This window comes from Anopheles gambiae, chromosome 3, assembly GCF_943734735.2.
Source record: "Anopheles gambiae chromosome 3, idAnoGambNW_F1_1, whole genome shotgun sequence".
NCBI lineage: Eukaryota > Metazoa > Arthropoda > Insecta > Diptera > Culicidae > Anopheles > Anopheles gambiae.
Genome location: NC_064602.1, coordinates 70,667,813 through 70,682,032, shown reverse-complemented (window position 1 = coordinate 70,682,032; position 14,220 = coordinate 70,667,813). Strand labels below are relative to the sequence as shown.

At 41.8% G+C, this 14,220-nt stretch overlaps 1 protein-coding gene across 11 annotated transcripts in view; it reads right to left on the bottom strand.

Moving 5' to 3' along the window:
• The window catches only part of LOC1271052 (spectrin beta chain), a 36,975-nt gene that overhangs the window by 18,217 nt on the left and 4,538 nt on the right, over positions 1-14,220 (bottom strand). The gene's annotated exons all lie outside the window — the stretch shown is intronic.

Sequence of the window (14,220 nt, the reverse complement as noted above, 5' to 3'; positions counted from 1 at the left end):
CCGCCTTCAGCAGCAGCAGCAACAATGTCCAATTTTTATGCTTCTCACTGCACACACAAACACACACACCGGCAGCATCACCATCAGTGATGATCTCAACTCTGCTCTAGCGATCAAAAGCACGGGGTAGAAGCGAACGCGCGCGCACTTCTGGACATTCACACGTCAGAAATAAGTTCCGCTCCCTTGCTTTGGTGCTGCTCTCCCGGCTCAATCATCGTTCACAGACGACTCCAGAGAGATGCATCGAAAGTAATTGAACGGACTTCTTCTGCTTCTCTCTGTCACTAGTTCCGCTCTTGTCGCCCTCTATATTAGTACTACCAAGTCTACAAAACACACACTTTTAGGGTGTATGTTAGAGCGCCGTCTGAGCCGCAGTGGTACATCAGAGGCACAGGCAGACAACAGCACAGCGCAACTCACTCTATTTTGGGCGTTGTCCAAACGAGACGTGATACGCCGCGAGCGAGCCGCGATCACACACACACACATACCCCAAACCCTCTCTAAAACCTCTCGGGAAACAGTCGACGAACACAGTGGTGTGGTGTTCGGTGGCGTGTTTCTCGAAAATACAATCTGATGTGACAAGTGCCGTGTATGTACGTACCTTGGCAGTAAACATCCAAAAAAAAAGAGCACAAAAATCACGTCCCAACTCTCTTCGCGTTAGTTAAAAAAACCCTTTTTGCTGATAACGAAAAACACACACCCATGATAAGGGGACCTGACACTCTGGGGGGGACTTACAGGAAGATAGAGAAGTTCGAGTGAATTGGGTTTACGACCCTTATTGGAGTAGGGGTATTTTTGCTGGAACTGGCCGTTACTCCAGACATTCTGTGGAAATTCTACATCATCAAATGCACCCAACATTTCGATCAATGCACAAACCCTCCTTTCACTCCACTGGTACTGAGGACTCACTGTTATCAGAGATATCGGTGCTGTGGAATAAGACTTGATAACAGAAACGTTTCCTTTCCTAACTTCCATGAAAAGTGACTTTATTGGTAGAAATGTAGAATGCATTATGTTAACTCCAGTGCAGAATTTGCCCCCAAGCTATGATGTCATACTGAACAATAGAGAACAATTGTAACGAAAGATCACATCCCCCCACTCGGAATGACTTCATGAATTTAAAGAGTTCGCAAGAACCAGTGAGTGACCGGGTGACATCGCTCGGAAAAGAGGTTAAATGTTAAATTTATTCCATTAGATTTATCATTCCAGCCGCTCCGGGGGAGGGTCCGTCCATCATCGACTGTTTATTGGATGGAGAAACGGAATGAAACAATGAAACAATTATGTTTCTTTTCACGCTGAAAAACAGTGTGTTACGAGAAGCAAGCTTGTTATGAGTGCAGTTTTTGAGTAACACTCGAAGGGTGAGAGGTTTAAAGGGACATTGAAAAAAAGCTTTTTCTTCTTTAAAAAAACCCATCTTTGAATGATGTCGATGTCATTCGTTCACTATCAAAGACCCCCTAACGGAGAGGGAGAGAGTCAAACACAGTGTTGCACAATCGACGCCAAACAACATCATGATCAGTCGCACACACACTCGCATCACCGGCCCTCCTAAGAGGAGTACACCAAACACAGTCAATTATGTACCGCCGTGCCGGGCCGTTGTCAAGTGGTAGAGGCAGACTACCTCCACACCTTACTCTCTCCTCTCCTTCTGTTAACCAGCACGGCACGGTCACGATCACAATGTGATAACAAACGAAGCAATCCAGCCCCGCGTCCAGCGGTACCATCAACGGCCTTTCCCCCACCGTGCGATTCGGAAATGATTACCAAATACACAAGACAGATGGGAAGGGATGGGGCAGTGGCGGTCAACCGGGGCGGTCATCCGGGGCGAGCAGCAGGAGCGCTTCGAATCAAACACAATAACCCGGGCCGGGCATGATGTCACCACACAGTCGGGGAGGGTCGAGAACTGGGTGCCTGATATGCTGCTACTACACTCACACAAGCATACTCTATTGCTCTATCTGAGAAGGGGTTGGAAGAATATTCCACATTATACTTGAATTTTAAAACTTTAGTTTGAAAATGAAATAAATTAATTCAAAATATAGATAAGCAAATAAATTTGAACGAGTGATTTGTTTATTTTCACAACTTGTTGTTGTTGTTGTTGTTTGTGGTCAATTTGGGTGGGTTATGGGTGGTAAAAGGAGGAGAAGGGTTTGAGCATCATCCTCATCATCAACATCTCCGATGGCCTTGCAGCAGCATCATCATCATCGGCGGGCGGTAAAAGGTTAAAAGTGTGCACTGTAAACATGCTTTTGGGTGGGTTCGTTCCAGTGGAGTGCTCGAGGAGGGTTGGGTTTGCGTTTGTCAGACCTTTGCAACATGATAAATGTTTAACACATTGAGGTGTTGTTGTGTGTAAGGTGAGCTGTTAACGAACGTTTCAAATAAATCAAACATCACATGGCATGTGTTTGTGATAAACAATTCAACACACAAACACAAATCCACAAATCAGTAATTTATTGAAAAAAGGAATTTACTAAAACTTCAGACTATAATTTCATACATCGATGACGTAGGCCTGGGAGCTCCTCGTCGTTGCGAGATCACGAGTTGCCTGAACCAACCGAACCAAAATCGAAAAGACTCACATGACACACACACGAGATCTATCGATAGCGATAAAAAAAAACACACAACTCTAAAGCCAGAGATTTAGCTCGCTGCCGGCAGAGCTTTCGCGAAGCGAGATAGAGCTCTGTAAAGCGAGTTACTACTGCTGCCCAAAAGCGGATCCCCTCACAACAACACTTTGGTTCCATATTAGGCAAAGCCGGCCTGCATTTCCACGCAGGGGACCACCACGTCTGCTCCACTAGCCCGGTTTTGTGGAGCAAGAGAGAACGTGTTTAGCTGTCTTGTTTTTGTTCATTTTGTGTTTGTATGTGAAGAACATTCTCTGCACATTCAGGTGTACTACATATAGTAGACACATTTATACTTAAGCGTATGAATCAGTTCAGACGTTGCGCACTCTCTGCTTGTGATGAGAAGAGAGCTTGTGCAAAATTAAGTGCATCAATCAGATATTTAAAAATAACGAATGTTCCAAGAACGGTGAGCTCACACCACACAACACAGTGTGAAACATTGAACTTTGGCTTCCTTTTTATGGCAATTTAGATGCGGGATAACACTACATCTCAAGACTTTTTCAGCAGACATCGCAAAATCATCATACAATCTCACAACTGTTAATTATTTCACGCAACTAGCGCATCAAATGTCATTTCAAAAGCCACACAAATGACAACCTTATCAGTTGATATCACAAAACTGGCAGCCAATATCTCAAACATTGCTTTGTTCGACTTCAGGAACCTTTCAAACTAAATATATATATCTGTAATCCTATCCTATATTGAAGTTAACCACACCTTAATCCAACGATGATCAGACTACAGTCGTAGTAGTTTCCCTTTCAAAATACTTCAAATACTTCAACGGCCACACACTCCTCTCTCTCTGATTGAAATGTTTTGGCAAGAGAGCTGTGTGCGGCGGGTTCCTGCTGCTGCTGCTTCTGTCTTTTTGCCCTTTCTGAAGCTGATTTTCATGGTCGTTACTCACGTTGGCTGGTGGTGCGGCGGTTTGATCCATACAACACTCTGCCAAACACACCAATATATAGAGAGAGAGGGAGAGAGAGATGCCCAAGAGTGTTTGTACCAAACAGAGCAAGTGGGTCAGAAAACCGCATACACAAAACAAGCAGCGCGACCTATCTCGCCAATGCAGCAACAGCAAACAGAGTCAGCAGCGGCACCAGCAGCACCAGCAGCAGCACCACCGACCACCGTTGCCTTTTGCTGCGACACTTGAGCGTACGAGAAGCGCGCGGTTGGGATGTTATTTTTAGGCTATGACTAAATCAGCGTTGAATTTGTTAAAGTCCACAGTGCGGACGTGTGCGCCGCCGCCTCTCATCATCGCTGCGGAAAGAGGGGAGCTAAGAAAGGAAACGGTAGTGGTTTAGTAGTGTTTGGACCAACAACGACGACGATGAACGCGACGACGCAAATTTTGGATTAAAATTCCCATCATCACCGCCATCACCACCATGCTGCTGCTGCCGGTGCTTCTTAGGGTGGGAAAGGCTGTTTTTGCACGGCTGTATGTGTGAGTGTGTGAGTGAGGAAAATGCAGTAAATTTATCGGAAAACGGATTGAAGGAAAACACTTCTTCTTGAGCGTTTGCTGCTGCTGCTGCTGCTGCTGCAGTCTGTGCAATGCGGTGTTGTGGTGCGGTGCACACATTTAGCACACTTATGGGTGTGTTAGGCGCTGCTCTGGATGACTTCATCTCACGCTTTTGCGTAGAAATACAATAACTTCTAGGCTAATCAAATGAAAATCTTATTTATTTTGTGTGCAATCTTATGATTTTGTTATATTATTTGAAGCAATTTTCCACATATTATCAAATTTTGAATCGATAAGTAGTCTAGAAAATATGCCAACTATTTGAGACAAAATGACACATATTCTAAGTCGGCTGCTAACAATCGGAACTGATAACATTTAACATATGTTTTAATTAAACACACACTACATCGCGTTTTACTTATTCTTGAGCAATTTCACTAATTTTTGAATTTCACTAATTTGAAATCGTTTCTCAGAAAGTCTAGTAAAGATGAAAAACCTTATGAAATTAAGTGAAAACTCTAGTAAGTCAACCGCCAACAGTCTAGAATTGCCATTCAGAGAATAATAACACGGAATTGGTTATCTTTTACAAGATGATCGTACTATTTCAAAAGAATTTAAGCTTCGCCCACATTTAAGGTATCGCTTAATCTCGAGCAATTTTCATTTGTTTTTGTATTATGTTAGTGATTTATATCGCAAAAGATTAAAAAAAACTCTACGTGATCGATATTTTATAAAATGTGCCAACTGTATGAGAAAAAGTGATAAAATCTTGAAAATCATCTGCTATCTGTCGGATAATATCGAACATCGTGTTACAATAATAATGAATCTGACACGTCAAAACATGATTTCACTAAACAAGGCATGATCAGTGTAAAATCATGTCAAAATTAGTCTAGAAAATGTGCCAATTATATAAGATTAAGTGATAAATATTTAATGTTGGTTTGCCGTTCAAATTTTCTTAATTATAAAACAAAAAAAATAAATTCATTTTCGTACAAATTGGAACGACCGACAACTTATGTCATTATTTTATCATGTCAATATTTCGTTTCTCGTTTCATGTTTAAATCCTTTTGATGGCTGATAGTTGTACGTTCTTTTATATATAGAAAGGAATGTACCATATATATGCTTAAAAATATTTTCCGTACTTATATAATCGCATGTTCTAATTACGTTACGGTTTTATGTCTTTCTTCTAAACATGTCTAAACAACCAAATTAACGTTCTTACTCTAGCGCACACACACGTCACTACCCTCTGCAAAGACAATCGGTGTAAACGAGAACGTAATTCTTCGTTGCCGCTGTTCCATATTTGGAGTCACACATTTTAGACGTAATTCAATACCGCCGCATTGTGGAGCAGCGAGCAGAAAGGCACCACCCGACGAGCTGGAACCGTTCTGGGGTTTTGCATCGTAAGTACAGAACAGCACACACTATAGAGAGTGAGTGAGCTGAAAAGGTGCTCTCATATTTCACAATTACAATTCCGAAATAATCCAACACCGCTCATCCTCAGGGGGGCGGGTCGGTGCATCATCTGAGTTGCTCACTGAACGCAAGTGTCATGTCGCGTGGGGCCGCGTGGGCGCAAGACCGTCAAGATCGGATGAATAATCAAAACCATCGCACACAACACAAATGGTCAAACGGAAACTACTGAACAGCAGCAGCACAGCAGAAGGGGTACAAAAAAGTTGAAGGAAGACCCGCACAGTGTGACACCAAAAACGAGCGCGCGCGGGCAGGAAATGACCCATCCAATACAGCAGCGACGAACGAGAGTGACGCGCGACTCCTCCAGCAGCAGCAGTAGTAGTAGCTCGTCTATGAGGTGATTGAATATTCTAATGAGGCACAGGTTCGAGTCGACAAACAGAGAGAGAGAAAGAGACAGAGCGTGCAACGGAACGGTGGAACATTTGTTTTATGTTAGACATTATTTGCTTATTACCGCCACCCTCTGGGGAGGCGTTTGTTTCTATTTTGTGCCACACGTTCACACACGGGCAGCAGCAACTCTCCAACACACCCCAACCAAACCCAACACACTCGACCACTCGACAAGCACACTGCAGCAGGAAAGGGTGTGGTCTCGCGGTGGTTCATCAGGGCCATCAGTGCTTCGAACGGTTTCGATGGCGTGGCGTTCGACACTAGGTCATAATAATTAGTGATACCACTCGGCCGGCCTGCAGTACCTTCTGCACCATCCCAGCCTAGAGAAGATGATGTCCCACAGGTCTCAGGGAATGGTTGGAAACAATATTACTACACTTCCGAGACGCTAGAAGGAAGGCAATGGGGAGCTAATTACCACACATTTACTGACAGCGTAATGGTAGTGTCATCGGAGTGTAGTAAGGCGTTAAAGTAAACAAATCATCGCAACAGCAGTCGAAGAAGACGTTCGAAGGATGATGGTTCTGATGGTGTCACACAAACATTGCTGGGGATTTTTTATAACGTCTTATAAGCTCTTTTCCTGTTTTGCAAGAGTTTGTTGTTTTTTTATGTGCTAAATTAATGAAGATTAACTGTCGCATGACAGTTACGGTTCGCCACACACCACCACAACACTCCCTCTCTCAGTGACTCACCCATCCCTCCACATCTTGTTTAAATATTCAACCACCTTTCGGGACGAAAATGGGAAGCGACGACCAGTCTCTCTCTATAGTTTCTTATCTTGGCATGTCGGCGCTATAGCTTGCAGGTATTGAGGGATAGTCTTCTTCCCTTTCCCTTCTGTCCGTTTTCTTCTGCTATGGAAAGAAACCTTACCAATACCGGCCCGATTATCTGCACCGGGTTTCTTTTTATTATTTGTACCGAAAACGGGAACACATGAGGAGGGCGTAACAAAAGTGTAGAACAGATTAGATTTCATTACGGAGCGGCCCCATCGCAAACCGAAACAAGTAACATAGCTTCTTTAGGTCGGTCGGTTGTTGTGGAGGCCCGTGTGGAAGCAGAAATCACAGAAATCGATGGTGGTGATGATGATTGGAGGATATGGAGCGAACCATTTATACCAATGGTTCTCTGACCTGACCTCTGCTTTGCGTGGTTGAACAAGTTACGCAAGATGGTTCGAAGGGCAACCAAGGGAAAAATAGGAAACAGGAGAGAAGATGGCTTCTTTGCGAAAGTTGATTAGCAGCAGCAGCAACCAGGGCACGGAGGAGCAAAAAAGACAGGCAAAGCTATTAATTTAATGAATGATGCGTGGCGCAGGTAGACGAAACCATAAAACCTGGTTTCTTCAGACACAGCCGCAAACGCTAGAACCTTGAACCACATTTTTCGTATTATAACTTTATCTAGACTTCGGTTAAAAGCCAATCAAAATCGGAAAACACAATTTAACCAACAGTTGAAGTTAGATTTGAACTCACGATCCTGCCTGTAAGAGTCCGCTCACTTACCTACGGCTCTATTCAGCTACTTCCAATGTTCACTCTTAAGAGTCAATATATATCTCTGATTTCGAAGTGGTTTAACCTGACTAAATCTGATTAGCAAGCCGAATTACTTGCGAGGTTATTGTGTAAATAGATATCTTATCATTAAATAAATATTATAAAATTTATTTTTTCCATATTTCTCTTTTAGCAAAACAATTTAGCCATGAGGTCGTGCATACAATCAACACCTAACAGTACCTCAAACATTGTATTATTAAATACACACAAACACAGTTTGTTTAGCTATTTTTTATGACTCTTCGTTGACACAGCACTCGGAGCGGTTCGAATTCAATTTAGGAGTGTTCCCACACACCGTACTACTTCAAACAATAGAGATAACACTGGCGAGGGCGAACATTGATTATGACCGGGGGACAGCATACCCACCCGCAAATGCAGTTCACAGACAGGCGCACACAGAGGCTACGCAAAGCTGGTGACACTAATGCACTCGGTGATACGGGCCCGATACGGACGACAGTGTGGGGAAAAAGCAAGTCTAGTCAGTGACATCATCATTAGTGAGATGTCCAGTGTTGCCGCCCCTTACACCTACACCAGTGCACGCCCTTCTTACGTCCTCACTGTTGCCAATAGCAGGGAAGTGTCATTTGAATGACAAATCTCGTACGCTTACAGATTATTGTATAACAACAGATACATTTATATAAAAAAAACTATATTTAATAGGAAAATAGACACTTAGAGAGTTCTCTTCCTGCTCATACTAAACACAAGATAGGTTACAAAGGCTGGAAACAATTTCTGAGGATGCAAAAAATAGTTCCAAAATCAAAATGTTCTATCCCGCGTGTCTCTACTGCGCATGTGATGGAAATGGCGCCAGTGTGTGACATCATGTTTGTGTGTATATCTCTCCCTCTAGTCCTGTATTTCCTGTGGCACAAACACACACACACACACTCATGCACATATGCTCTTCCGGGATATCCTTACTGTCTGTTTCTGGTGCACGATAAAAGCACAATGAACTCGCAGCAGGTTGAAAGGTTGCGTCAGTCCAGTGTCAGATTCATATATAATTTACACCAAAAACCTTAACAAACGTACGGTGAGACATAAAAGACTAGAGCTGGGGCATACAGCACGGTGGGAGAGAAAGAACATTTAATGGGTCAAACGATGCGATGACCTCAGGGTTTGGGTTTCTGATTACATCAGTGCGTCCGGGAAATGTCTGCGTTCTAGAATGTCATCATTTTTATTGATGTTTTCTTGTTTTTTTACGCTCAAATTAAACGATTATAATTAGAGTGATCACCCGATGTGTGGTCACGATTTTTTGTACACCAAAACAGGCTTACTAGAGCGCAACCAAGCGTTCCAATAAAATGTTATTACTTCCAACAAATGAATGCCTACGCGGAGCGCAGCAAAAAAAACAGCATCTTTTCGCTGTAGCATAAAGAACACAGCGTTTTTCCTTCGCCCAGCCCAACAAGTGCGTTTCGAAATCGATGTTTTATTTTTATTTCCCGCTCCCCGGGATGAAACGGGGAGAATACGAAGACGGGGACTGTGCCCAAAGGAGACATCATCGGCACATCAACATCATCATCGACACAACGAACAGCACACAACGATAGAGCTCACATGTGCTACACTGCTCTTGATGGTGGGATTCTCAGCACCCGACAGAGCTTTGCAGCTAATGTGCTCTTCCTTCGCTTGGCGTTTATATTTGGTATCAATCCAGAAGTACCACACAAAACCGTACGTCACCGCATTTCGCCACTAGCAGCAGCAGGCGGCAGCTTCTCCACGCTTTGCCAATCTTTACACATCGCTTTCTTGCTTGCACCTCCGGCGGTCAAGAGTGGCATTCCGCGCGTAGGGTCAAGTGGCGACGGCGTCAGTTACGAAAATAAAACACTACTAGATACCATCGATACCGCACCGCGATGATATGGAATTGAGTTTTATGCTTGTAGTGGAATACCATTCATGTAAGGTTTGTAATACACTTCAAGAAAAAAGGTCGTCGAAGAAAGGGCACGTTTTACAGCCGCCTAGAAGTAACTTTGTTAGTGGTATCCGGATGTCTTATTCTGTTTTTTCCGGTCAAGTTACTTCTACACCTGCCATAATAAATTTTATTTTCATAATCCATCTGGATGGTCCCTTCTTGTTCAAGCGATTTGAACCAAAATGCCGCCGGATGAAGCGATCCTTATTTGGTTAGTATATATAGTATGGAAAGAATCTCTAGCAAACGTTTATTGCATTAAATAGGCAAGTTTTTAAATGTTCATATGGTTGCATTTGTAATCACAAATTATTCCACAAATTCTCACAAACACGCCACTGGAAAATATCAATTCCGTTGACATATTGAGCCGAAATTGTAGATTCAAACTTCAGTATATTGTTTGCATTATCATGTGCCAAAGACGTGAATTCATCTGACCAATGATAGCACACCGATACTGATTATAAATGATTGCTGCTTATTGTCTATTTTGTGATTTTGTACTCACTCTTTTTGATTTTGATCACATTTTTTGTCAAATCAACTGAACATTGGAGTATATGTCACAAACATTTGATACTCATTCATTTTAAAAAAGTTTTCCGATTGTTCAGTTCCTCCATTCTTTTGTTTCCATCTTCAATGCAAATGCTCAAATGCTTTGTGTCATGGATCTGCCCCTTTGGCATTCATGTGTTCCTTTGTAGCATAAAATCAAATAAAGCTACCTCGCACCACACATGTCCGCATAGACACACAGACACACGACGTTCGCATAAATACACCGCTTAACCCCATTACGTTTCCCTCCGACCGTGTTCTTCACTTCCTGTCATAGTTTGACACCTTGACCAACTATGCCTTTCTTCTCCCAAACCCATCATCATACCCTAGGCCCTTCCATAAAACATCACACACAAAAGGCACACAAAATGCGGATGCGGCGGAGGGCTTTGCACGCTTGAAGAACCATATGGCCAGTTAGATTTGGTGTTGGTGGTTGTGGTGGTGTATGTGTGCCTTCCCATTCCCGATAGTGTTTAGAAACGAGAAGTTCATTTGCCCTTTCGGTGCCCTTTTGGGCTAGCGCGTACCGTTGGTGTGGGGTGTTTTTTTATTTTTCACCCGCGTTTGTTTGATTGGTTTATGTTTGAATGAAATAAAAAACTCAACACTATCTGCAACATGCGTTCGTTATGATGATATTGCTGTTGCAGGCGAATCAGACACGTTGACATGAACGCCTCAATCTAACAACTAGTTTTTTGTTCTATTATTGATTTCCTTGGCAATATTTGTAGAAGAAAGTTAGCTATATAAATCATTTTTAATGTCGCAATGAACATCTGAAGCGTTGCTAATGGTGCGATTCTAAACAAGAAATGCTTTTGATTTATATTTTTTGTGAAAAACAAGTTCAAAAATTAGACTTTTTTCAATATTAATATAAAACATGTTCATTAGAACAAATGGTGGTTACTCTCTCTCGAATCAAAATGGTGTTAATACACCGTGTCACATGTGCGTACACACACACAGACCAAACATAACCGATGAGAAGCTACGCATGCCAGCGTGAGTGATTATTATGGCGTGTCGGAATTTTCCCCTGGCCAGAACCGCAGCCAACCCCTCATATACTTTCGCCAGTCCATTTTCTCCATGATATTTTCATTCTTTCGCGTTGTTTACGGTGTACCGCGACATACGCAGAGTAGAACAGGGGGTGCCGCTGCTTTTGAAAAATATTACATCCCGCAGCATAATGCAAAACACTATTGTTTTCTCTATACTAGCGCGAGTAGCTGGTTTGTCGTTCCGGCTGGTATTGTCCGTAATACGTGGCACCAACAAGAGCCCGCTGAGAAGTATTGTAACGTTAAACGATGATGGAAATGAACGTGTGTCGAATATACAGGGTTTCCCAAGAGTTCTCATAGCTGTGGGACACTTTATAGACTCTTTCTTAAGCAAAATGAACTTAATGTAATGGTAATTGGACTCATTACCGCCCTTATTGGACATATCCATAGGAAATTCCAAATAGGATGCCATAGAATCCAATTTCTATTGTATTTTCCAGTTCCAGTTCACTTCTGATAAGAAAGAGTCAAGAGAGAGTCCCACAACTATGAGAACCGCTGGAAAACCCTCTCCTGCATTTGTTGATTAAAAAATGAAGTAATTAGAGGAATAGAACAGGAAACAGAACATGCAAAAAAAAGTAAAAAAAAAAAAACATTCATTTTTTATTAACAAATACGCAAGAATTACGATCTGTACAGCGGCACAATATGCTATTATACCTGGCTGGCAAATATCAAACCCACAAAAAAAGCTTCATTCTCTGCCTGATTGTCGACCTTGTCGAAAGGTTGTTGTTGGTATTGGCTCCCTGCCAGCCCGACACACGAAAGCAATTTAACTTTTATATCGCCACCCATAGGCCGATTCTGTGTCGGTTCAAGCAAAGTATGTATGTGTAGGGTGCAGGGTGTGCAGGTTGCAAAGTGTTTCCTCCTCCTGGCGGGCAGGACCGATTATTGGCCAGTTTCGTGACAGGAAGGAAGTTGCAGATAAAAAGCAGTAGGAAGAAAATAAAGGGAATACAAAATCCGGAACCTTTCCGCTCTCATAACATCCACACACATACACACATTTGGGCCCGCTCCAAAAGGGCAGAGGACAGATCGTTGTCGACATCAGCAAAAATTGTGTTTTTTTGCTAAGGAGTAGTTCCAGAGTACGTAATCAGTTGGCAACGGTTTAAGGGTGTACTAATTTGAAATTAGTTTCAGCTTGTGTAATGGAGCTAATTTATGGACCTACTTCTCTGCAAGAAGAAGAGTGTTTTTGAGAAGGTTCTAAAATATTTTCTTTATGTTTATTAGCACAGTAAAATATGGGTCTTGATATGCTTGACTCAGCTACTGATATGGAGCACCATTGAGTTCAGAGTGAGTGAGATAGATCATCATTATTTAAACTGGCTTCTTGGGCCAAGCTTTGGTATGTTGGTCAAGGCATTAAAATAAAATCGGACGGTCCAATTCGATTTTTTCCTACAACATAAAGAGTTTTAAAATGTTTATCCAATCCAGTTGAGATCTCAGGTCTCAGATTAAGATTTGACATAGTTGCTTCATGTGACTGTTATCTAAATGCTAAATTGAAACATGTTTTATTATTGAACTGTGCAACATAGTTCTACCAAAAGGCTCACTTATTTCTTCTTCTACCTGGCGTAACGTCCTACGCGGACTCATCGGCCTATACAGGCTTTCTTGACTTACTAAAAGATCAATTATTTTGGTGAGGAACAGGCTCATAAAACCCTGTTTCCTAGCTCAGTTTTCAATGTGAACAGCATTAATCAAAACTTTCAAGATGTTTTTCAACAGCTGTAATTATTTGTGACATCTGGGCTGCTGAAAAAACCTCTTGTGATTGTTGAATGATGCCGTTCACATTAGAAAATGACCCGGAAAACAGTGTACGCTATCTTGAGCTTGTAAGTTGGTGCCTCGTGTATGGTGTATTACAGGGTTTCCCGAGTAACTTTCGAATGTGCACATCATTATTCATCACATCCAAGATATGTTTCAACAGCTGTCAAATCATGTGGAAGAACTGCAACATTATTGTGATGCAAATACAATATTGGATAGATGTCGAAAAACATCTCGCAATCAATGAAAAATGTAATCAATGTCATTTCATGGAAAGTAGCGCTTGTTTCTCTACTTCCTTTGCATTTTTTGTTGCTCTCAAAATAGTTTACCAGTAATACGATTTAAAGTACAGAAAGATTTAAAAAGTCCAATCTGAAAGTAATTACATGCAATTCTTGTGGTTTAAAAATATTTAATTAGCAGTAAACCCGTTAAGCAAAATGCTTTCCATAGCTTTAATCTGACGAAAAGCTGTTGGACAAATAAACGGTCTCCGTTTGAGCCTGTTAATGCAAATGTCCTTCCTGTCCAGTTAGATATGTCAAACGAGAAACAAATTGAGATGTCTAATGCGGATCATAATAGAACATCAGAATTTTTGACACATTTTTTCTCGAACACTCGAGTCATATAATTGGCCCTAAAGTCTCTATAAGCAAAAACAAAATAAGCAACCAACCAACCTCTAATTTGGCTACTGAAAAAAATATGTTTGTCAAATATAAAGTTGCATAAACAAACTTGAAAAACTCAATCGATGATTCTGAAACGAATTCAAATCAATTTTCCAATTTCGTTCGGAAGTTGCTCATCTCGGCTACGAAAAAAACTGATTTACTGTTAAATGTCACAAGGGCACAACGTTCCTGTTCCTTCCTTCCTCCTACAAGGATAAGATATAAAACCTTCCTTAGAGACTCCCCATCGTTCCGGAGGGTTTAGTCATATCGTAGAAAAAAAAGATAGGGCTAAAAATGTAGCAAAAGTCAACCACCCTCCCACCAAAACACGGAACGGCAAATCCACGGCGATATTTGCGTGCTTACGTGCCGTTATCTATTTTTCAACTTGCAAAACAAAGAAG